The following is a 19,128-nucleotide window of genomic DNA, read 5'->3' on the forward strand; positions in this document are numbered from 1 at the left end:
TTACGTTTAGAAGCATTTCTACATTGTAAAATGGTCAGAAATGTATTACCATTGAAAACACCTATAAAAGAAATGCATATAAATGGGCGTTACCGCGTGTAGACGTGTTTGCACGCTGTTACAAGCGTTTGGTGTTTCAAATGGCAATAAACTTCCGTCTGCACGCATTTTTTTGCTTTAAAAAAAAAAAAAAAATTACTAAGCAACTCTAACTCTAAGCAACTATAAATGACTCGGTGTACATGTACAGATAAGATAACATAGAGGAGAGTTCAGGGGCAGCTGCCAGTAACTAAACGTATCTAACCTAGCACCTATCTAGGAGTGTGCTACAAGTAAATGCGTATAAAGGCTGTTGTAAGCTCTTTATTGCTCCATCTCTCATGTCACAGCTCTCTAGCAATCCCTAGATAGCAGCTGTGAAAAATCTGGTTAGGAATCGACATTACCTTCAGAAATTTGATGGAGTCTGTTGAGATACAGTAACACCCCAACTTTCCTGGTTGGCTGAAATGTTTTTTTTTTTATTTCTTTTTTATATTGTTTGTACTGTTAAAGTGGTGGGTGCAGGTCTTCATCAACATCTCTAGTAATGGCAGATGTATTTTAATGAATAGTAGGTCTAAATCTAATAATAAAGTGGGACTCCAACTTCATAAAAAAATATAATAGCATATGTAGCTAATGAACCCTGCCCTGGTGTTCTTTTCCACCACAGATAGTCAGCATGTCCACAATTCAAATCTAAATATTCTTTAGAGTTTTACATGAATACAGTAGGTGTTGCACAGCCACTTCCTGATGTTTGCCAGGCTGTTTTACTCCCCTTTGTATTTAAAAAGACTACAGAGATGATGCCATGACCTTAATAATTTTGTTTCTAGATTGAATAGTTATCAATGAAAAAAATATTTTGTATGGCGATACAGGCAGATATTATAAAAATGATAAATTGAGTAGGTACCATATTTAAGGGAGGTGAGTTAATTATAGATTTGGGCTTTAGAGTATATTTAAAGTCAGATTGCCCCACCTCGTTTTTTTACCATCTAGGTCCCATTGGGAAGACTTCCTCTGCTGCAGACCCAACAGGAAGTGAGAGGAAATCATTTCAATTTAAGAAAATTTTTACAAAAAAAATATAATAGTTGGCCTCCATTGTTAGGGCGGGGTCATACATGTGCTGATTATTGCTGGGGAAGGTGTAAACAACCTTTCTTTCCTGATAATGGACCTTTGTACAACCACTTTAGAATGCATGGTGGTTGACGTAACCTCATCTTATGCAAGATAATTATCCAAAGTAGACCGTGCTTGCTTAGAGATATGATTGGTAATGGCTTTTAAGCTGGAATGTAATTACTATCAGCACACTACACGGACTCGTTGTAATGAAATGTATACAGCAGGGGAGGGGGAAGCAATATGTACAGCTTAAAGATAATGAAAGTGGAACAACTAGTTAACCAGAGATACAAGCTAGATACAGAGGATAATTACTACTGCTATAATGGAAACGACAAAACAACAGAAAAAAATTAGAAGAGGGAGACACAATCCCATAGAAAGATAACAAAGCTTTTATGTTATGAAAGATCCATTAAAGAAAATCTAGAATGTTTCTAGTGTTGTTTAATTTTAACAGTGAGATCAGGAAATAGCGGGATTTATGAAGAGCAGCAGTGGGGGAGAGGCAGTATAAGTACATAAAGACACAGGAGGGGGCCTACAGTAGTGTGGTGGAATGGTTTAAATTTTAAATTTAATTATGACAGCTTTGCTTTAAAAGGGGAAATTCTATTATTATTATTATTATTATTAAACTTTCATTTTAGATATAATAAATTATATCACCTCTATTTTGCATAAGAAGTAAATACAGGTGACATAAAAGAAGAGAAATAAAAGTAGAACGGTTAGATGAAGGTTTTGAAAGAGCCTAAAAAAGATGAATAATATAAAAATAATATAAAAAATAAAATAATATAAAAAATAATGATGTTCATGGGAAAAAAGAGAACTCCAGAATTTTGTGACATAATGGGAGGAGGCCCTATCCCCAAAGAGTGTAGATGAATTTGAGAAGACCCAAAGAAAACCAGAATTAGAAGATCAAAGATAACAAGGGGGGGAGTAGGGTATTAAAAGTTCAGACAGATAATGGGTTGTCAAACTGTGCACAGCCTTATGGGTGAGCATGAGGATTTAAAGACCAACGCAAAGCCTGACAAATAGCCAGTACAAGGAGGAATAAAAACACTTGCGCTATACCTAGTTATGATTCTGGCAGCCAAATTTTGAATATACGATAGTCTGTTTGGGATGGATTAAGGTACCCCAGCAAGTAGAGCATTACAGTAGTCAAGTCAGGAGAACATAAATGTATTAATCCGCTTTTCAACCACAGTGTATAATAACATAGGGTATAGTGTAGTAATGTTCCTCAAGTGAAAAAAAATTTCTGAGAAAATTGTATATATGTAGTTCAAGTATTAACCTAGTGTCAATAATCACCTCCAGATTTTTCAATTTTGACTGAAGCTCAAGTACATTACCATCAAAAGAGATATTAAACTTATTCTCTCTGGAGAAGAGACACTTAAGAGGTGATATGATAGCGAAAATATACAGTAAATACCTATATGGCGATTCTGGCATAGGGAATAAACTATTCAGTCTCAGGGAGTATAAGAAGACCTGGGGCCACTCAATATAACTGGAGGAGAAGAGGTTTAACCTTTAATTGCGTAGGGTTTTTTTCAAGGTCAGGGCGGTAAGGATGTGGAATGCACTTCCACAATCGGTGGTGTCAGCGGGAAGCATTGGTAGTTTTAAAAAACTCTTGGACTGGTATCTTAGCAAACACAGTATAGAGGGATAGGGGAAATTATTTTTGAGGATATGAACACACACACACCCACATAGGTTGAACTGGATGTGCTAGTGTCTTTATTCAACCTTACCAACTATGTAACATACATTGTATGTAGGGAAGCCCATTCATTTCAATGGTCTGCTAACGAATGAGAAACATGGAAGAAAAGTCCCCGACACTTTTCTAAAAATGTGCCGCACTGAATCCAGGACAGTCCCTGGTGATGTGGCAGGAAATGCATTGAACAGAGCTAGCTTGTGATGTCACTGCACATGCCGCCGGTCGGCTATGTTGCTTGCCACATGCTGTTTTTACATTGGATGTTTTTGAGTACATTTTATCTTAATAAATCCTGCTGGTTTGAGATATTGGGCCATGGTCTGTTGTTTTTTTCTCTCTAATTCCTGCAAGGACATCCCTGATGAAGTCAAGCGAGTTTGGAAGTCTTAAGGAGAGCTACCGACTGGGAGTTTTCACCTGTTGCTGTGGACTCCATGAGTGTTTCTGCTGTGTTAACCTCTTATAATCTGTAGGTTAACTACCGTATATGATAAGCAGGCAAGTTTGAAGGTGATGCTTCCCAGTGGTGGAAGACAGTGAATACTCACAGGACTGTGATATTCGATAAAAAAATTGCTATGGACTTGGGATCATCACCAATTATTTGTGTTGCATTCGAGCACTTTGTGAATTGGTTGTATATGCACATTTGCACTTTGCATAAGTAGATGTATATGAATTTATTAATGTACATAAGCACTTTCTACAATCAAATATTTGTTTATTCACACTTTTGTATTGAGGCACCTTATGATTGAATTTAAAGGGACAGCACCCGCTCTTTGCCCAGTATATAGCTTTTTGCCTGGAGTTTTGCTTTAAGCCAATCTTGTATGCATTTCATTCTAAAAAATAATTATAAAGGCTATAAATTCTCATTAAAAATCCCAAAGTGTAAAAAAATGCTAAGGCATGGAAAATTAAACTGTTGCACAGTAACAGTTTCTATATTTTTTCAGCATTAGCCAACCGGAATCTGAGCGATCTAAAGTGGATTTCTATGTAGAAGAGACCTGTAAAATGTTGGTTTGGAAATAAAAAAAACCTAATTACATCGCCGTCTGCCAGAGTCTTCATTATCTGACACTGCGAATTGCACTCCATGCCTTTTCGGGCCTATTGTGCATTATCAGCTGTCTGCAACGATAAGACCAACCTATGATTATCCTTCACACAAGCTGGGCCAAGCGACACCTGACCATTCTCCTCCATTATAGAGCCAGATCCATTAAGTAATTGCACCATACAAAAGGTTAGCACAATTATGTCATCCCAAATATGTCAAAGAAATGCTGCCCTTAGAAGCATTTCTTTCTTTTAATGGATTGTAAGTGAAAAAAAAAACATATTTTAGAACATCCTTTCAGTTGAGTGGGAAATGGGGACAGCTGTACTCTGATTTAGGGTCAGTGATCATCATGAAAGCTGAGATTTCAGGGTAGGTCACAAAGATGCCCAAATAGATCTTTGCAGGCATAATATTTTCATGCAATGATGCCCCTCAAAATCATAAACATGCAGTAGAAGAAAATATTTACAGTATAATTTTCAACTTAGTCATGAAAGCTATGATATGACATCCTTGGGGCCGAGTCCAGATCACATTATATATTTTTTTTTAAAAATGGAGATTTAAGGATGCAGCGAGGCTTAGTGTTAGGGTAAAGTGTGTAGCACTGACCCCTAGAGGGCTGCTGGAAATTATACTTTTGGGATTCCCCTGGGTTACCCGTAGCGTAGCAACTGTTTGCAGAAAACTTATCACTTTAAGTTCTTGGCTCAGTCAAAGATTAGTCCAGGGGTTTTTGTTTTTGTGGTTTTATTTAAATTGGGATAGGAGAAGGGATGAGTGGGATACTCCAACTATTAACTATTCACAATGCTGAGGACTTCCAACTTTAGAATGCGGCAAGGCCGCTACTTCATCCTGCCACTTGAATGAAGATGAGGTAAGTGTTTCTATAGTATTTCTCTTCAGGGTACTCCCCTAGTACCCCCTTTCTTTCTGGTCTAGCTGACACCTGTCCAATGACTCTACACTCTGGAGTGGTCCCCTTCCTGGGCAAGTTCCTCTGTACTCATGACACTGTTTTTCCAGATTCTCCAATGCCCAACTCCTGTAGTCAGCTCTCCTGGACCACCGGGTTCAGCCTCACACCACTGGTACACCAGGCCGACTGCCTGTGACCACCACCAACTGCTGCAGAAGAGGAGGCAGCTGCCACCCTCCTTCTGGGACCTGGCTTCCCGCCCAAAGACCTCTTCCTCATGTGCCCGTGGCTTTTTATACCCTGTCCAATAATGCACCACTCTCTGTGCCAACCCCTGGGACAGTACCAAAAGCCTGTGTGTCATTGGTCAGGTTTCCTCCAGCATCCAACGTGCCTCCCCATTGGACCAGCTGGGGACACTCCCTGAGACCAGATGAATCACACACTGGGCACTGAGTAGACCTAACTACAAATCCTGCTCCCTGATAAGCAGAGTGCATAAAGATTTTGCCTGCTGCTCTTCTGGTAAGCAGAGAGAGACAAAACTATACTCTCTACCTAGCACCTGACTAGGAGGGTGCTACAAGTGTTTACAGGGAAGGATAGTGTTTAGATTACAGGAAAAGTTAGTGTTAGGGTTAGAGGCAGGGTTACAGGAAAGGTTAGCATTAAGGTTGAGGTATACAGGCAGGTTAAGTGTTATGGTTAAGGCTATAGGGAAGGTTAGGGTTAAAGTTACCATGCGAGTTAGTGTTAGGGTTACCTGGAAAGCTACTGCTAGGGTTCAAGAAGAGTTAATGTCAGAGTTAAAAGAAAGGTTAGGGTTACAAGCAGGGTACTATGGTTCAACATACAGGCAGGTTTAGTGCTAAGTCCAAGGGAGGCTTGATGCTGGGATTGGGGCCACAGTCAAAGTTGGGGTTCAGGAGTTACAGCACAGTCTTGGTTTACAGGAAAGGTTATTGTTAGGGTTGAAGTTAGAGAGGTTCAGTGTTAAGGTTACAGAAAGGCTTAATGTTAGGACTGAGGTTATATGAAATATTAATGCTAGGATTAGAGTTACAGAAAGGGATAATGCTAGAATTACATGAAGGGTTAGTGTTAGGGTTACATGGGAAGTTAGTGGTTACAGGAAGGGTTAGGTTTGAGGTTACAGGAAACTTAGGGTTAAGGCTACAGGCAAAGATATTGTTAGAGTGAGACTTATAGTTAGGGCTTGGAATTTCAGAGAAGCTTACTGTTAAGTAAAGAATTAGGATGAGGCTTAGTGTTACAGTTGGGGGTAATGTTAGGTTTACAGGGTGGATTTGAGAGAAGGAGCCTTATAGTTAATAATTACTGAGACCTACATAAACAATGAACAACTCCAATTTCCTGCTATCAAACATTAACATACATTTAATGCATATCATTTGTTGAGAATCCTGGGCTTTCTGATATGACATCAGGGTGAGAAAAAAACTCAGGTGAGCAACATTTGTGACAGTTGGGTGTTGTAGGGGTTAACGCTGGAGTGTCATGAGAAGCTTTCACCTCATTCAGAGGTTTTATATGTTGGAAATAAACTTTTCACCTTGTGTGTGCTGCTAAGAGAACATCTGATTAAAGGTAGCATCAGGTCTGTCTGTGCGATGATGTGAATGAGCATTGGCAGATGACTCACCGTCTGTCTTTCTCAGTGTGATCACCTCACATATGATGACCCTAAAGGTATCTTCAGGCACTGATGTGTGTCTTATAACTTCATCATTTAAATCCATTTTTTTTCTTCTTCACATAAGTTTATTTTGTACACAAGTTTTATTTTTAAATTTTTGATCATATATATATATATATGTATATATATATATATATATATATGTATATATATATATATATATATATATATATATATATATATATATATATATATATATATATATATATATACACACACACACTACTGTGCATTGTGCAAACGTTTTAGGTAGGTCTCCCTGATGGTATGGCATGATGGAGAAGTATCTGCCTGTATTTCTCACCATTGGGGACACCATTGATTCAGACCAAATACCCAACTCCAATTTCAGAAATGCAGCCCGAAACTTCCACCATGCTTCACTCATTATTTTACCACTCTCAGGGCCGGCCTTAGGTGTTCAGGCGCCCTGTGAGAGCTAATCCTGAGCCCCCCCCCCCCCCCATACTCACCCCTCGCCCCCCTAAACATGGCTGTATCTATTGAAAAACTATTTAAGAGTATAATTGCTAATAATTGACTGCGAGTGGGTGCAGCAGCAAGATAAAAACAGGGAAAAAATCAGTGCAAAGTATTTACCCTAAAATGATATATAAATATATCACCCAAATCTGTTTCTTTTATAAAAAGTGCACACAGAGCCCCCCTTACATCAGAGAACCCCGCACAGAGCCCCCTCTTACATCAGAGACCCCCAACAGAGCCCCCTCTTACATCAGAGACCCCCCCCACAGAACCCCCCTTACATCAGAGAACCCCGCACAGAGCCCCCCTCTTACATCAAAGAACCTCCCACAGAGCCCCCTCTTACATCAGAGACCCCCCACAGTGCCCCCTCTTACATCAGAGACCCCCCCACAGAGCCCCCACACATAGAGCCCCCCTTACTTCAGAGAACCCTACACAGAGCCCCCTCTTACATCAGAGACCCCCCCACAGAGCCTCCCCACACACAGAACCCCCTTACATCAGAGAACCCCGCACAGAGCCTCCTCTTACATCAGAGACCCCCCACACACACACAGAGCCCCCTCTTACATCAGAGACCCCCCCACAGAGCCCCCTCTTACATCAGAGACCCCCACAGAGCCCCTTCTTACATCAGAGACCCCCCCACACACAGAGCCCCCTCTTACATCAGAGACCCGCCACAGAGCCCCCTCTTACATCAGAAACCCCCCACAGAGCCCCTTCTTACATCAGAGACCCCCCACAAACCCCCCACACACAGAGCCTCCCTTACATCAGAGAACCCTGCACAGAGCCCCCTCTTACATCAGAGACCCCCCCACACAGAGCCCCCCCTTACATCAGAGAAGCCTGCACAGAGCCCCCTCTTACATCAGAGACCCCCCACAGAGCCCCTTCTTACATCAGAGACCCCCACGGAGCCTTCCCACACACAGAACCCCCTTACATCAGAGACCCCCCACAGAACCCCCCTTACATCAGAGACCCCTCACAGAGCCCCCTCTTACATCATAGACCCCCCACAGAGCCCCTTCTTACATCAGAGACCCCCACGGAGCCTTCCCACACACAGAACCCCCCTTACATCAGAGACCCCCCCACAGAACCCCCCTTACATCAGAGACCCCCCACAGAGCCCCCTCTTACATCAGAGACCCCCCACAGAGCCCCCTCTTACATCAGAGACCCCCCACAGAGCCCCCTCTTACATCAGAGACCCCCCACAGAGCCCACTCTTACATCAGAGACCCCCCCACAGAGCCTCCCTTACATCATAGACCCCCCCCTACAGAGCCCCCCTTACATCAGAGACCCCCTTACATCAGAGAGCCCCACCTACATCAGAGACCTCACACACACAGAACCCCCCTACATCAGAGACCCCCACACACAGAGCCCCTCTACATCAGAGACCCCCACACACAGAGCCCTCCTTACATTTGTTTTATACTGAGGCAGGAGAGAGTTTACTTACCCCAGTATGGAGCCTCAGGATGTCTGCTGTTTTTCTTTTCTTCTGTTTAAACTTCCTGCCCACACATCCCCATGTACCCACTGGCAAGGCACCTGGCCCAGATGGACTGCCCAATGAATATTACAAAATGTACAGTTCTGCCATATCTGAATCCCTAAAAAGAATCTTTAATAAAGCAATGTATGCGGCAGCATTCCCGCCCGAGATGTTGAGAGCCTTGGTGGTCACCTTACCCAAACCAGGGAAAGATCCTGTATCTCTAGCAAATTTTTGCCCGATTTCACTACTTAACAGAGATATTAAGGTCTACGCTAAAATTCTGGCTCTGTGTCTGATGAAGGTTCTTTCCTCTCTAATCAAAACAGATCAAACTGGATTCATATCGGGCAGGAAATCATCGGACGCAACCAGAAGAGTCTTGAATATAATTCACCACGCTAGATGGACACAAACTCCTTCTCTGCTTCTTGCTATAGACACAGAGAAGGCGTTTGACAGGGTGAATTGGCTTTACATGGAAACATGCTTAAGGAAATTTGGCTTACAGGGCCACATACTGACAGCCATCTTGGCCCTATACTCCAACCCTTCAGCACAGGTCAATACGTCAGGTATCATATCTAGACAGTTCAAGATCACGTATGGCACTCGCCAGGGCTGTCCACTTTCCCCCACTATTTCCAATTTAATGATAGAACTTCTAGCAGAAGCAATTAGATCCAATCCGGAAATTCGGGGCTTCCACCTGCAAACCTCCTGTCATAAAATTCATTTATTTGCAGATGATATTATTCCATTTCTCACCAACCCTCAATCGTCAGTAGTAGCGGCATTCCAAACTCTCACTGACTTCGGGAAGATCTCCTATTACAAGGTGAATGCCTCAAAATCCTTGGTCTTAGATCTGGGACTAAACAGGGACATCAGGGACTCCCTTCAAAAACTACTGCTGTTCACTTGGCAGGATGAGGGTGTCCTATATCTGGGTATCACACTCACATCTTCCATACAAGCTACCCTTCTGGCAAATTATAAACCCCTCCCTTCTAAGATAACAAGAGACCTTGACCGTCTCTCCAAATTTGAAATATCCTGGTTTGGCAGAATAGCAGCAGTCAAAATGTTCATAATCCCAAAAATATTGTATGTTTTTTAGATCCCTACCACTGCCAATGGCCAAATTCTACATCAACGCCCTAGCGAGTGCCATCAAATCTTTCATATGGAAAGGCAAAAAGGCTAGGTGTCCCCATTCATCCCTTATAAGACACACTCAAATAGGGGGTGTCAGTCTCCCGGATGTGGACTACTTCTGGATGGTCCAGTTGGACCACACCAAGCACTGGTTCTCGCACAGTGAGCTTCCTAGGTGGGTGGAAGTAGAGACTGCCACGAACTTCAATACTGAACTAAAATTACTTTTATTTGTAGACTTATGGGGACATATTCAATTAAAAGACCTGCCTACAACTACCAAATCATCTTTACTGGCATGGAGATATTTTCAGGCACTAGCATCTCTTTCCCCTCCTCCCTCCAAGTTCCCCCTGAATATCGAGATCTTCCAATGCCTTATATTTTACATCTCTACCCAGCCACTTAAACAACATGGTATTACATACCTGGAGGATGCCCTCATCAATATCACTCCCCTGACGCTGACGGAAGCGACCAATAGATTCTCACTATCCCCTCAAGCCCAATTTACGGGTATGAGAATACTCCACTTTATAAAGGCTCACGGTTTGTCTAATTTGCAATAGCATCCCAAATTATGGGATATCATCACTGAAAGGAATTATAAATAGACAGTCGACCACCCTTTCTTGGCAACCCACCAAGACCCTTCAGGATCCTGGAGACTCTCATTGAACACTGCACAGGCTTAATGGTTCAAACAAGTCTGAATCCTTTATTGAAAATTGTAACTAAAAAAGACAAAGAAGCAGGAAACAGGGGAAGGATATATATATAATATCATATTATATAATATATATAATATATATATTTTTTTATATATATATATATATATATATATATATATATATATATATATATATATATATAATATCCCTTCTGACATATACAATTCTGTTTAACCACAATCTTACAGTTGGTAAGGGTGTTAAAGAAACAGCTTATGTTGCAAAAGATAAGAACACATTGCAGGATGTAGCTTAACCACTTGCCGACCGCCGCACGACTATTTACGTCGGCGGTCAGCCCCTCACAGGCAGAGTGACGTAGATCTACGTCGCTAGCCTGTGAGGGTCTAGGGAGCGAGCGCGCGCCGCCGGAGGCGCGTTCCCGCTCCCGCGTGGTCACGGACCCCCCCGCGCGTGTGACCGGCGGACCCGATGTCCGCCGGTCACTCGGCGATCGTCGGTGCAGAGGGACAAAGGCAGGCAGCTGATGTAAACAAGCCGCCTGTCATTCTCCCCTGTGTAGAAACAGTGATCATACGGTTTTACTATGTAGGACCGTTGATCACTGTTTCTACACCTCAAGCCACAGCCAATCACAGTTAGAATCACGCCCCTAGGGATACACATAACGCCTCCCTCTCAAAAAAAGTTAACCCCTTCACTGCCAGTGTAATTTTACAGTAACAGTGCATATGTATAGCACTGATTACTGTAGAAATGTCACTGGTAACCCCAAAAGTGTCAAAAATGTCAGTCAAGGGTCCGATCTGTCCGCCGCAATGTCGCAGTCCCGCAAAAAAAATCGCAGATCGCCGCCATTACGCGTTAAAAAAAAACAACAAAAATGACAAAAATCTTTCCCTTTGTTAGTAAACGCAATAACTTTTGCGCAAACCAATCAAAATACGCTTTTTGCGATTTTTTTTTACCAAACATATGGTAAAAAAAAAAATTGGCCCAAAATGTTAAAAAATTTTGATTTTTACTTTTTTTTGGGGGGATTTTCATATAAAAAAAATGTGAAAAATATTGTTATTTTTGCAAAATTGACGCTGTTTTTTTGTTTATAGCGCAAAAAGTAAAAATCGCACAGGTGATCAAATACCACCAAAAGAAAGCTCTGTTTGTGGGAAAAAAAGGACGTCAAATTCGTTTAGGTACAGCATTGCACGACTGCTCAATTGTCCGTTAAATTCACGCAGTGCCGAATCGCAAAATAGGCCCTGGTCAGGAAGGGGGTAAAATCTTCCGGGGCTTAAGTGGTTAACCACAGTAGTCCATAAGGGAGGGGTTTCAGAGTAAGTAGAACAGAAATGCAAGGTAAGACCCTACATTCTAACTTTAAAATATACTGACTGTAAAAATGGATGCTAACTTGCAAAATGGAGTCACAGATGATCATATGCCCTATTACAATCACATCGCCCGTACCCTTCAAAAAAAAAAATTTCAGTGCTCTATAACCTACTACAGTCCAAAACTCAGTTCATGAAATCGGTGCCATGACCAAATGGGACAGGGACCTCAACCAGAACTTCTCCCAGAGAGAATGGAAGCAGGCCATAAAATCTATATCCCAATCGACGTATTGCTCTGGCCATAGAGAATTGACCATTAAAACCCTGAACCACTGGTATTACAGCCCGTATAGGTTGGCGAAGATGTCTCCCTCCCAATCTCCACTTTGCTGGGGATGCGAAGATGCGGCCAAATCAGAAACCTTTACCATTCTATATGGTCCTGTCCCAACCTCTTTAGCCTCTGTAATCAAGTGTTCAAACTAATAGCCTCACGCACGGGACTGATACATAAACCCAACCCAGCACTAGCAACCCTTAACCTAGGGATTGAAAAAACTCCCTTGGAGTATAGAACAGTTATTACCCACATTCTCCTAACAACCCGCCTACTGATTAGGAGAAACTGGAAATCCACCGTAACTCCCAACCTATCTGATGTTGTAACTTTGGTCAATCAAAATTGCATATTTGAGAGGGGACCTCAAGGGGTCTTCCGTCGCTTATGCTACTCTCTCTAGGAAATTTGGGGCGCTCTCTGTTCCCTCAAGTTCCTCCCCCGCCAAATATTTCCTTGATGATAGGCAGCAATGTATTGTATTGTATTATATTGTAGGGTAATGTTATTGTTAATGTTAGTGACCCACAGCGGTATCTGTGCCAAGTACTATCTGACTCGTTTATTCTAAGTGAACTGATCCGTACAGAAATGTATTATGATTTTTTATTGTTAATATCTCTACTGCATTTCAGCAATGTTTTGTAATATTTTCAAAAATTGAATAAACCACCAGAGCCTCATTATTCCAGCCCGCCTCTGCTGCCAGGGTACGAATTTTGATGGCATACTCGGCAACGGTTCATATACCCTGTTAAATGGACAGGAGCAGCTTAGAAGCAGAGGTAGAGTGAGCAGGCACATCGAATACCCTACGATAAGAGGCAACAAAACTCAGGTAATCGAATATCATTGGATTGTCATTCGTCCATAAGGGATTCGCCCAGGCCAAGGTCTTGTCCGAGAGCAACGAGATTAGGAAGCCCATCTTTGACCTGTCAGAAACAACAATAAACGCACAGCAAGAGTGAGGAAGTGAGAGCAGGAACAAGCCATGGGTCAAGTCCAGAAGCAGGTTGTCATCCAAGTCAGGGTCGAGTCCATAAGAGGGTAGTCTGCCGATGCCAGGTCATCTGCTGAAGCCGGGTTGTCTGCCGATTCGGAGTCGAGAGCCAGGAGAGTCATTATACAAGCCAGGTCATACACAGAGGAACACGGAGAACAGAAGACTGCTAGCACACAAGAGCAAGGACTTCAATCCTTCAGGTGATAGATATAGCCAGGTGTTCAGCATCATCACTGTGCGGCACCCAGGCAGCAGGAAAGTGGTGATGCAATCAGAGTTTATAAGAGGCAGAAGTCTGCACATCTCCAAGATGGCTGCCAACAGGAGGGCAAGTCAAGACCTTGACACCTGTGCGTGCCCATATCAATTCCCAACCTGTGCAAAAAAATGGCAACCACCTTAATCTATAACTAGCCTTTGGCACCCCAAACTGGGGTAGCAGTTGTGTGTTTTGTCACGCATTTTTCACACAAGTAAACGCTCAAAAACATGCTTGGCTCAGTGCCAAAAAATGTTACTTGAATTTCTTTGAAGTGTGTTTGACAGATAGCCCATTCAAGTCAACAGGCTGTTGCATGGCAGATTGCTCAAGAGTAAATTCAGCCTTATTGTTCTTTTTATCTCAATGCAAGTCCGTGGGTCGGGTTAACCTAACAAAAAAAAAAAACTTTTTTTGTCAAATGACTATATTACAAAGGTACAGATAGTTTGTCCAAGTTCTCATAGCAAACAAAATTACAATACAATTTTATTTTAAAGTCAAGATAAACTGTAAAGCAAAGAACTAGATGCAGTCTAGGCCAGGGGGATGCTGGGGAGTTGATCTACTTTGATCTGATAATGTACAAACCAAATAAAGAGGAGGAAAATCAATTTGAGTCTGTTAGGTGGAATCCCTAGGCAGAATGTGTGGCAATGTAAATAGCAGATATTCACTGAATCATTCATCACCTCTGGGAAGTGACATACAGAGGAATGAGCATTGGATGGAATTAACCTAGAAATCCAAAATGTTATAGCTGGAATGCTGAATAGAAGAGCTGTTGTAAACTGTAGTTTAAAGCAGACATCTGAACTGGACTATTGCAAAAAAAAAAAAAACCTCTAGTTCTCAGATGTGAATGAGCCTTAAACATCCTTGATAAGATTATTTGCTTTAAAGTACATGTAAACCCAGTCACTAAAATCGTATAAGCTTTCATATTAATTACGTGCAGTAAAAAGCAAGGTCCACTTAATTTATTAGAGCTCCATCACGCATTTTAAATAGCAGGATGAATGTAAGAAAAAAGTTAATAAATCTACTTACCTTACCTTCCTGCTTCAGTCTGTGATGCGGGGGTTATACTACCATATTTTCATCAAGATCCTTTAAAAGAACTGTGTGCATGAAATATCGCTGGGGCCTCGTCTCACAAAATTTCTAGTACCAACCATTCCTTGAGATCTCAGTGGAAGAATGGGTATGTCACTCCCTGCTGTAGGGAAGTCAGGTAAGGCAAGGGCGTAACTACAGGGGTTGCAGGGGTTGCAATTGCAACCGGGCCCCATGCTCCAGGGGGCCTGTGTGGCCTTGAACTGGATAGGAGATGTGGCGGGGGCAGCATGTAGAGAAATCACTGTCCTCCTTTTTCCTCCTGTAGCTGCAGGGGGAAAATGGAGGAGAGTGGTTCCTCTGTATGCTGCCCACACCACTGCTCCTATTCAGTTAAATTGTGTTCTGCTGTCTCTGGGCCCCTGTGTACTCCCCTGGTCCCCCCCCCCCCCACTGTGCTCCCTCCCCTCTCCTGCCGGCTGCTGCAGGGGATGTGTCACAATAGAGAACCAGGAAGGGGTCGGTAAATATTTAATTTACCAGCTCCTTCCTTTTCTGAATGGACAGAGTCATAGTCAGTGACACTGTAAAAAAAAAAAAAAATATAAAAAATAATACAATTAAAATATCAAAAAATAAAAACTACTGACACCAGTGGGAGAACTTCCAGGATCGCAAAGGTCACACTTGTGACCAGGCCCTGGCATTCCACCACCGTGGGTAGGCCCCAAGATGGCAGGAAGGGATCCCACTGCAGAACTTGTGAAAGGGTCCCGCTGCAGGACTGTATTAAAGGGCCCCAGGATCAGTGGGAAGAGCCCCAGGCTTGAAGGGAAGGTCCTTGGCCAGGGGTCTCGCAGGCCCTTCATGGTTTTTTGCACCGGGGCCCTGAAGGTTCTAGTTACGCCTCTGAGGTAAGGTCAGTATATTTTTTAACTCTTTTTCCTATTATTTTTACATTCATGGCATTCATGTTGTGATATACAATATGGGGAGGGGACCCTAATATATTAAGCAGGCCTTGCTTTTATTGCAAAAATATTTTAGTCTTTTTAAATTTGCAGAATTCATTAAAATAATACCTAGAAATCCTGCTACGAAAGTCCTTGATCAGGCAGTTCCTTTTATGGGGTAACAAATATCCCCCAATTGTGTGAATGTTTTGTCACCCTGATGCATGTTTTCCTTGTGGAGATTACAAGCAGCCTGCTATAGGGTGACAACTGTCTCCCACCTGTGCTCTGACTTTGTCAAGCTGATGCATGCTATCCTGGTGGAGAATACAAGCAACCTGCTATAGGATGACAACTGTCTCCCACCTGTGCTCTGACTTTGTCAAGCTGATGCATGCTATCCTGGTGGAGAATACAAGCAACCTGCTATAGGGTGACAACTGTCTCCCACTTGTGCTCTGACTTTGTCAAGCTGATGCATGCTATCCTGGTGGAGACTACAAGCAACCTGCTATAGGGTAACAAATGTCTCCCACCTGTGCTCTGACTTTGTCAAGCGGATGCTTGCTGTCCTAGTGGAGACTACAAGCAACCTGCTATAGGGTGACAACTGTCTCCCACTTGTGCTCTGACTTTGTCAAGCTGATGCATGCTATCCTAGTGGAGACTACAAGCAACCTGCTATAGGGTAACAAATGTCTCCCACCTGTGCTCTGACTTTGTCAAGCTGATGCATGCTGTCCTAGTGGAGACTACAAGCAACCTGCTATAGGGTAACAAATGTCTCCCACCTGTGCTCTGACTTTGTCAAGCGGATGCTTGCTGTCCTAGTGGAGACTACAAGCAACCTGCTATAGGGTAACAAATGTCTCCCACCTGTGCTCTGACTTTGTCAAGCTGATGCTTGCTGTCTTAGTGGAGACTACAAGCAACCTGCTATAGGATGACAACTGTCTGCCACCTGCGCTCTGACTTTGTCAAGCTGATGCTTGCTATCCTGGTGGAGACTACAAGCAACCTGCTATAGGGTGACAACTGTCTCCCACCTGTACTCTGTCTTTGTCAAGCTGATGCATGCTATCCTGGTGGAGACTACAAGCAACCTGCTATAGGATAACAAATGTCTCCCACCTGTGCTCTGACTTTGTCAAGCTGATGCATGCTGTCCTAGTGGAGACTACAAGCAACCTGCTATAGGGTAACAAATGTCTCCCACCTGTGCTCTGACTTTGTCAAGCGGATGCTTGCTGTCCTAGTGGAGACTACAAGCAACCTGCTATAGGGTAACAAATGTCTCCCACCTGTGCTCTGACTTTGTCAAGCTGATGCTTGCTGTCTTAGTGGAGACTACAAGCAACCTGCTATAGGATGACAACTGTCTGCCACCTGCGCTCTGACTTTGTCAAGCTGATGCTTGCTGTCCTAGTGGAGACTACAAGCAACCTGCTATAGGGTGACAACTGTCTCCCACCTGTACTCTGTCTTTGTCAAGCTGATGCATGCTATCCTGGTGGAGACTACAAGCAACCTGCTATAGGATAACAAATGTCTCCCACCTGTGCTCTGACTTTGTCAAGATGATGCTTGCTGTCCTAGTGGAGACTACAAGCAACCTGCTATAGGTGACAACTAGTGTTGAGTAGTGTTGAGCGAACACGGACTGTATTATTCGTGTTCGTACCGAATAATTGGATTTTTTGTACCCGAACACGGACACGGACACTTTACTGTATGTTCGGGTAAAAATCCGTGTTCGGTCGTTTTATTTCCGGGTTTTGCATGCTTTGGCGCTCTTTTCATGGCGGGCTTTCAACAGCCAATCAACAATCGTTTAACTGGTGTGCCTTAAGCCATCCCAGCCATGCCTGCAAATGTCTCAGTAGCTGTGATTGGCCGTCTGAAGCATGTGACCAAGTCTTTATAAGTTCGAGGCAGCCGCAGCGGCGTCATTATGCTGCTTAGATTCAGGGACAGAGCACACATCAACGTGCTGGCTGCTGATTAGGGAAAGATAGGCAGGAAAAAACCATTTGTGTCCGGATAGAATTGAGGGACAGGTCGGAGTGTTTAGGCAGGGCGAGTTGTAGGCATTTTAGGGATAGAGTCTGCTGAATTATATAGGGTCAGTGTCTTCTACAAACTACAATCGATATTGCTGTGTGGGGGGTGGGGTGAATCTGCACTCAATCCTGATCTACGATCTCTTCTCAATCCTGTTAGGGACAGAGTCTGCTGAATTTTAGGGAAACTGTGTTCTACAAACTACAATCGATATTGCTGTGTGGGGGGTGGGGTGAATCTGCACTCAATCCTGATCTACGATCTCTTCTCAATCCTGTTAGGGACAGAGTCTGCTGAATTTTAGGGAAACTGTGTTCTACAAACTACAATCGATATTGCTGTGTGGGGGGTGGGGTGAATCTGCACTCAATCCTGATCTACGATCTCTTCTCAATCCTGTTAGGGACAGAGTCTGCTGAATTTTAGGGAAACTGTGTTCTACAAACTACAATCGATATTGCTGTGTGGTGTGGGATTGGAGATAGGCAGGTGTCAGTGATCCACATCCATTTTTCTGTGTGTGAGCTGCAGTGAACACAATCTTTTTGGGCTGCAGTGAACACAATCTTTTTGGGCTGCAGTGAACACAATCTTTTTGGGCTGCAGTGAACACAATCTTTTTGGGCTGCAGTGAACACAATCTTTTTGGGGTGCAGTGAACAAAATCTTTTTGGGGTGCAGTGAACACAATCCTTTTTGGTGTGCAGTGAACACAATCTTTGTGGGGTGCAGTGAACAAAATCCTTTGTGGGGTGCAGTGAACACAATCTTTTTGGGGTGCAGTGAACAAAATCCTTTTTGGGGTGCAGTGAACAACATCCTTTTTGGGGTGCAGTGAACACAATCTTTTTGGGGTGCAGTGAACAAAATCCTTTGTGGGGTGCAGTGAACACAATCTTTTTGGGGTGCAGTGAACACAATCTTTTTGGGGTGGAGTGAACAACATCCTTTTTGGGGTGCAGTGAACAAAATCCTTTTTGGGGTGCAGTGAACAAAATCATTTTTGGGGTGCAGTGAACACAATCTTTTTGGGGTGCAGTGAACACAATCTTTGTGGGGTGCAGTGAACACAATCTTTTTGGGGTGGAGTGAACAACATCCTTTTTGGGGTGCAGTGAACAACATCCTTTTTGGGGTGCAGTGAACACAATCTTTTTGGGGTGCAGTGAACACAATCTTTGTGGGGTACAGTGAACAGAATCTTTGTGGGGTGCAGTGAACACAATCTTTGGGGGGTACAGTGAACACAATCTTTGTGAGGTGCAGTGAACACAATCTTTGTGGGGTGCAGTGAACACAATCATTGTGGGGTGCAGTGAACTCAATCTTTGTGGGGTACAGTGAACACAATCTCATACTGAAGGTTTGAGGGTGCTGCCTGTTCCATACTCCCCCTACTCCTCATCTAGCCTTTTAGGGGTACAAACAATAGTAATTGGGGCCTAGTGTGGTTGTGTACGTGTGATATACATACACTTTTTTGGGATCATATTTTCTATTCCGCTATTTAATCAAAAACCTTTGGGGATCAGTTAAATTGGGGGATAGTCTGTGTTGGTACGTGTGAGAGAGATCCACCTTTCCAAGTTGTTGGGGTTCATCTCATACTTCTGAAGGTTTGAGG

The sequence above is a fragment of the Pelophylax lessonae genome (assembly GCF_965119305.1).
Source record: "Pelophylax lessonae genome assembly, chromosome: 4".
NCBI lineage: Eukaryota > Metazoa > Chordata > Amphibia > Anura > Ranidae > Pelophylax > Pelophylax lessonae.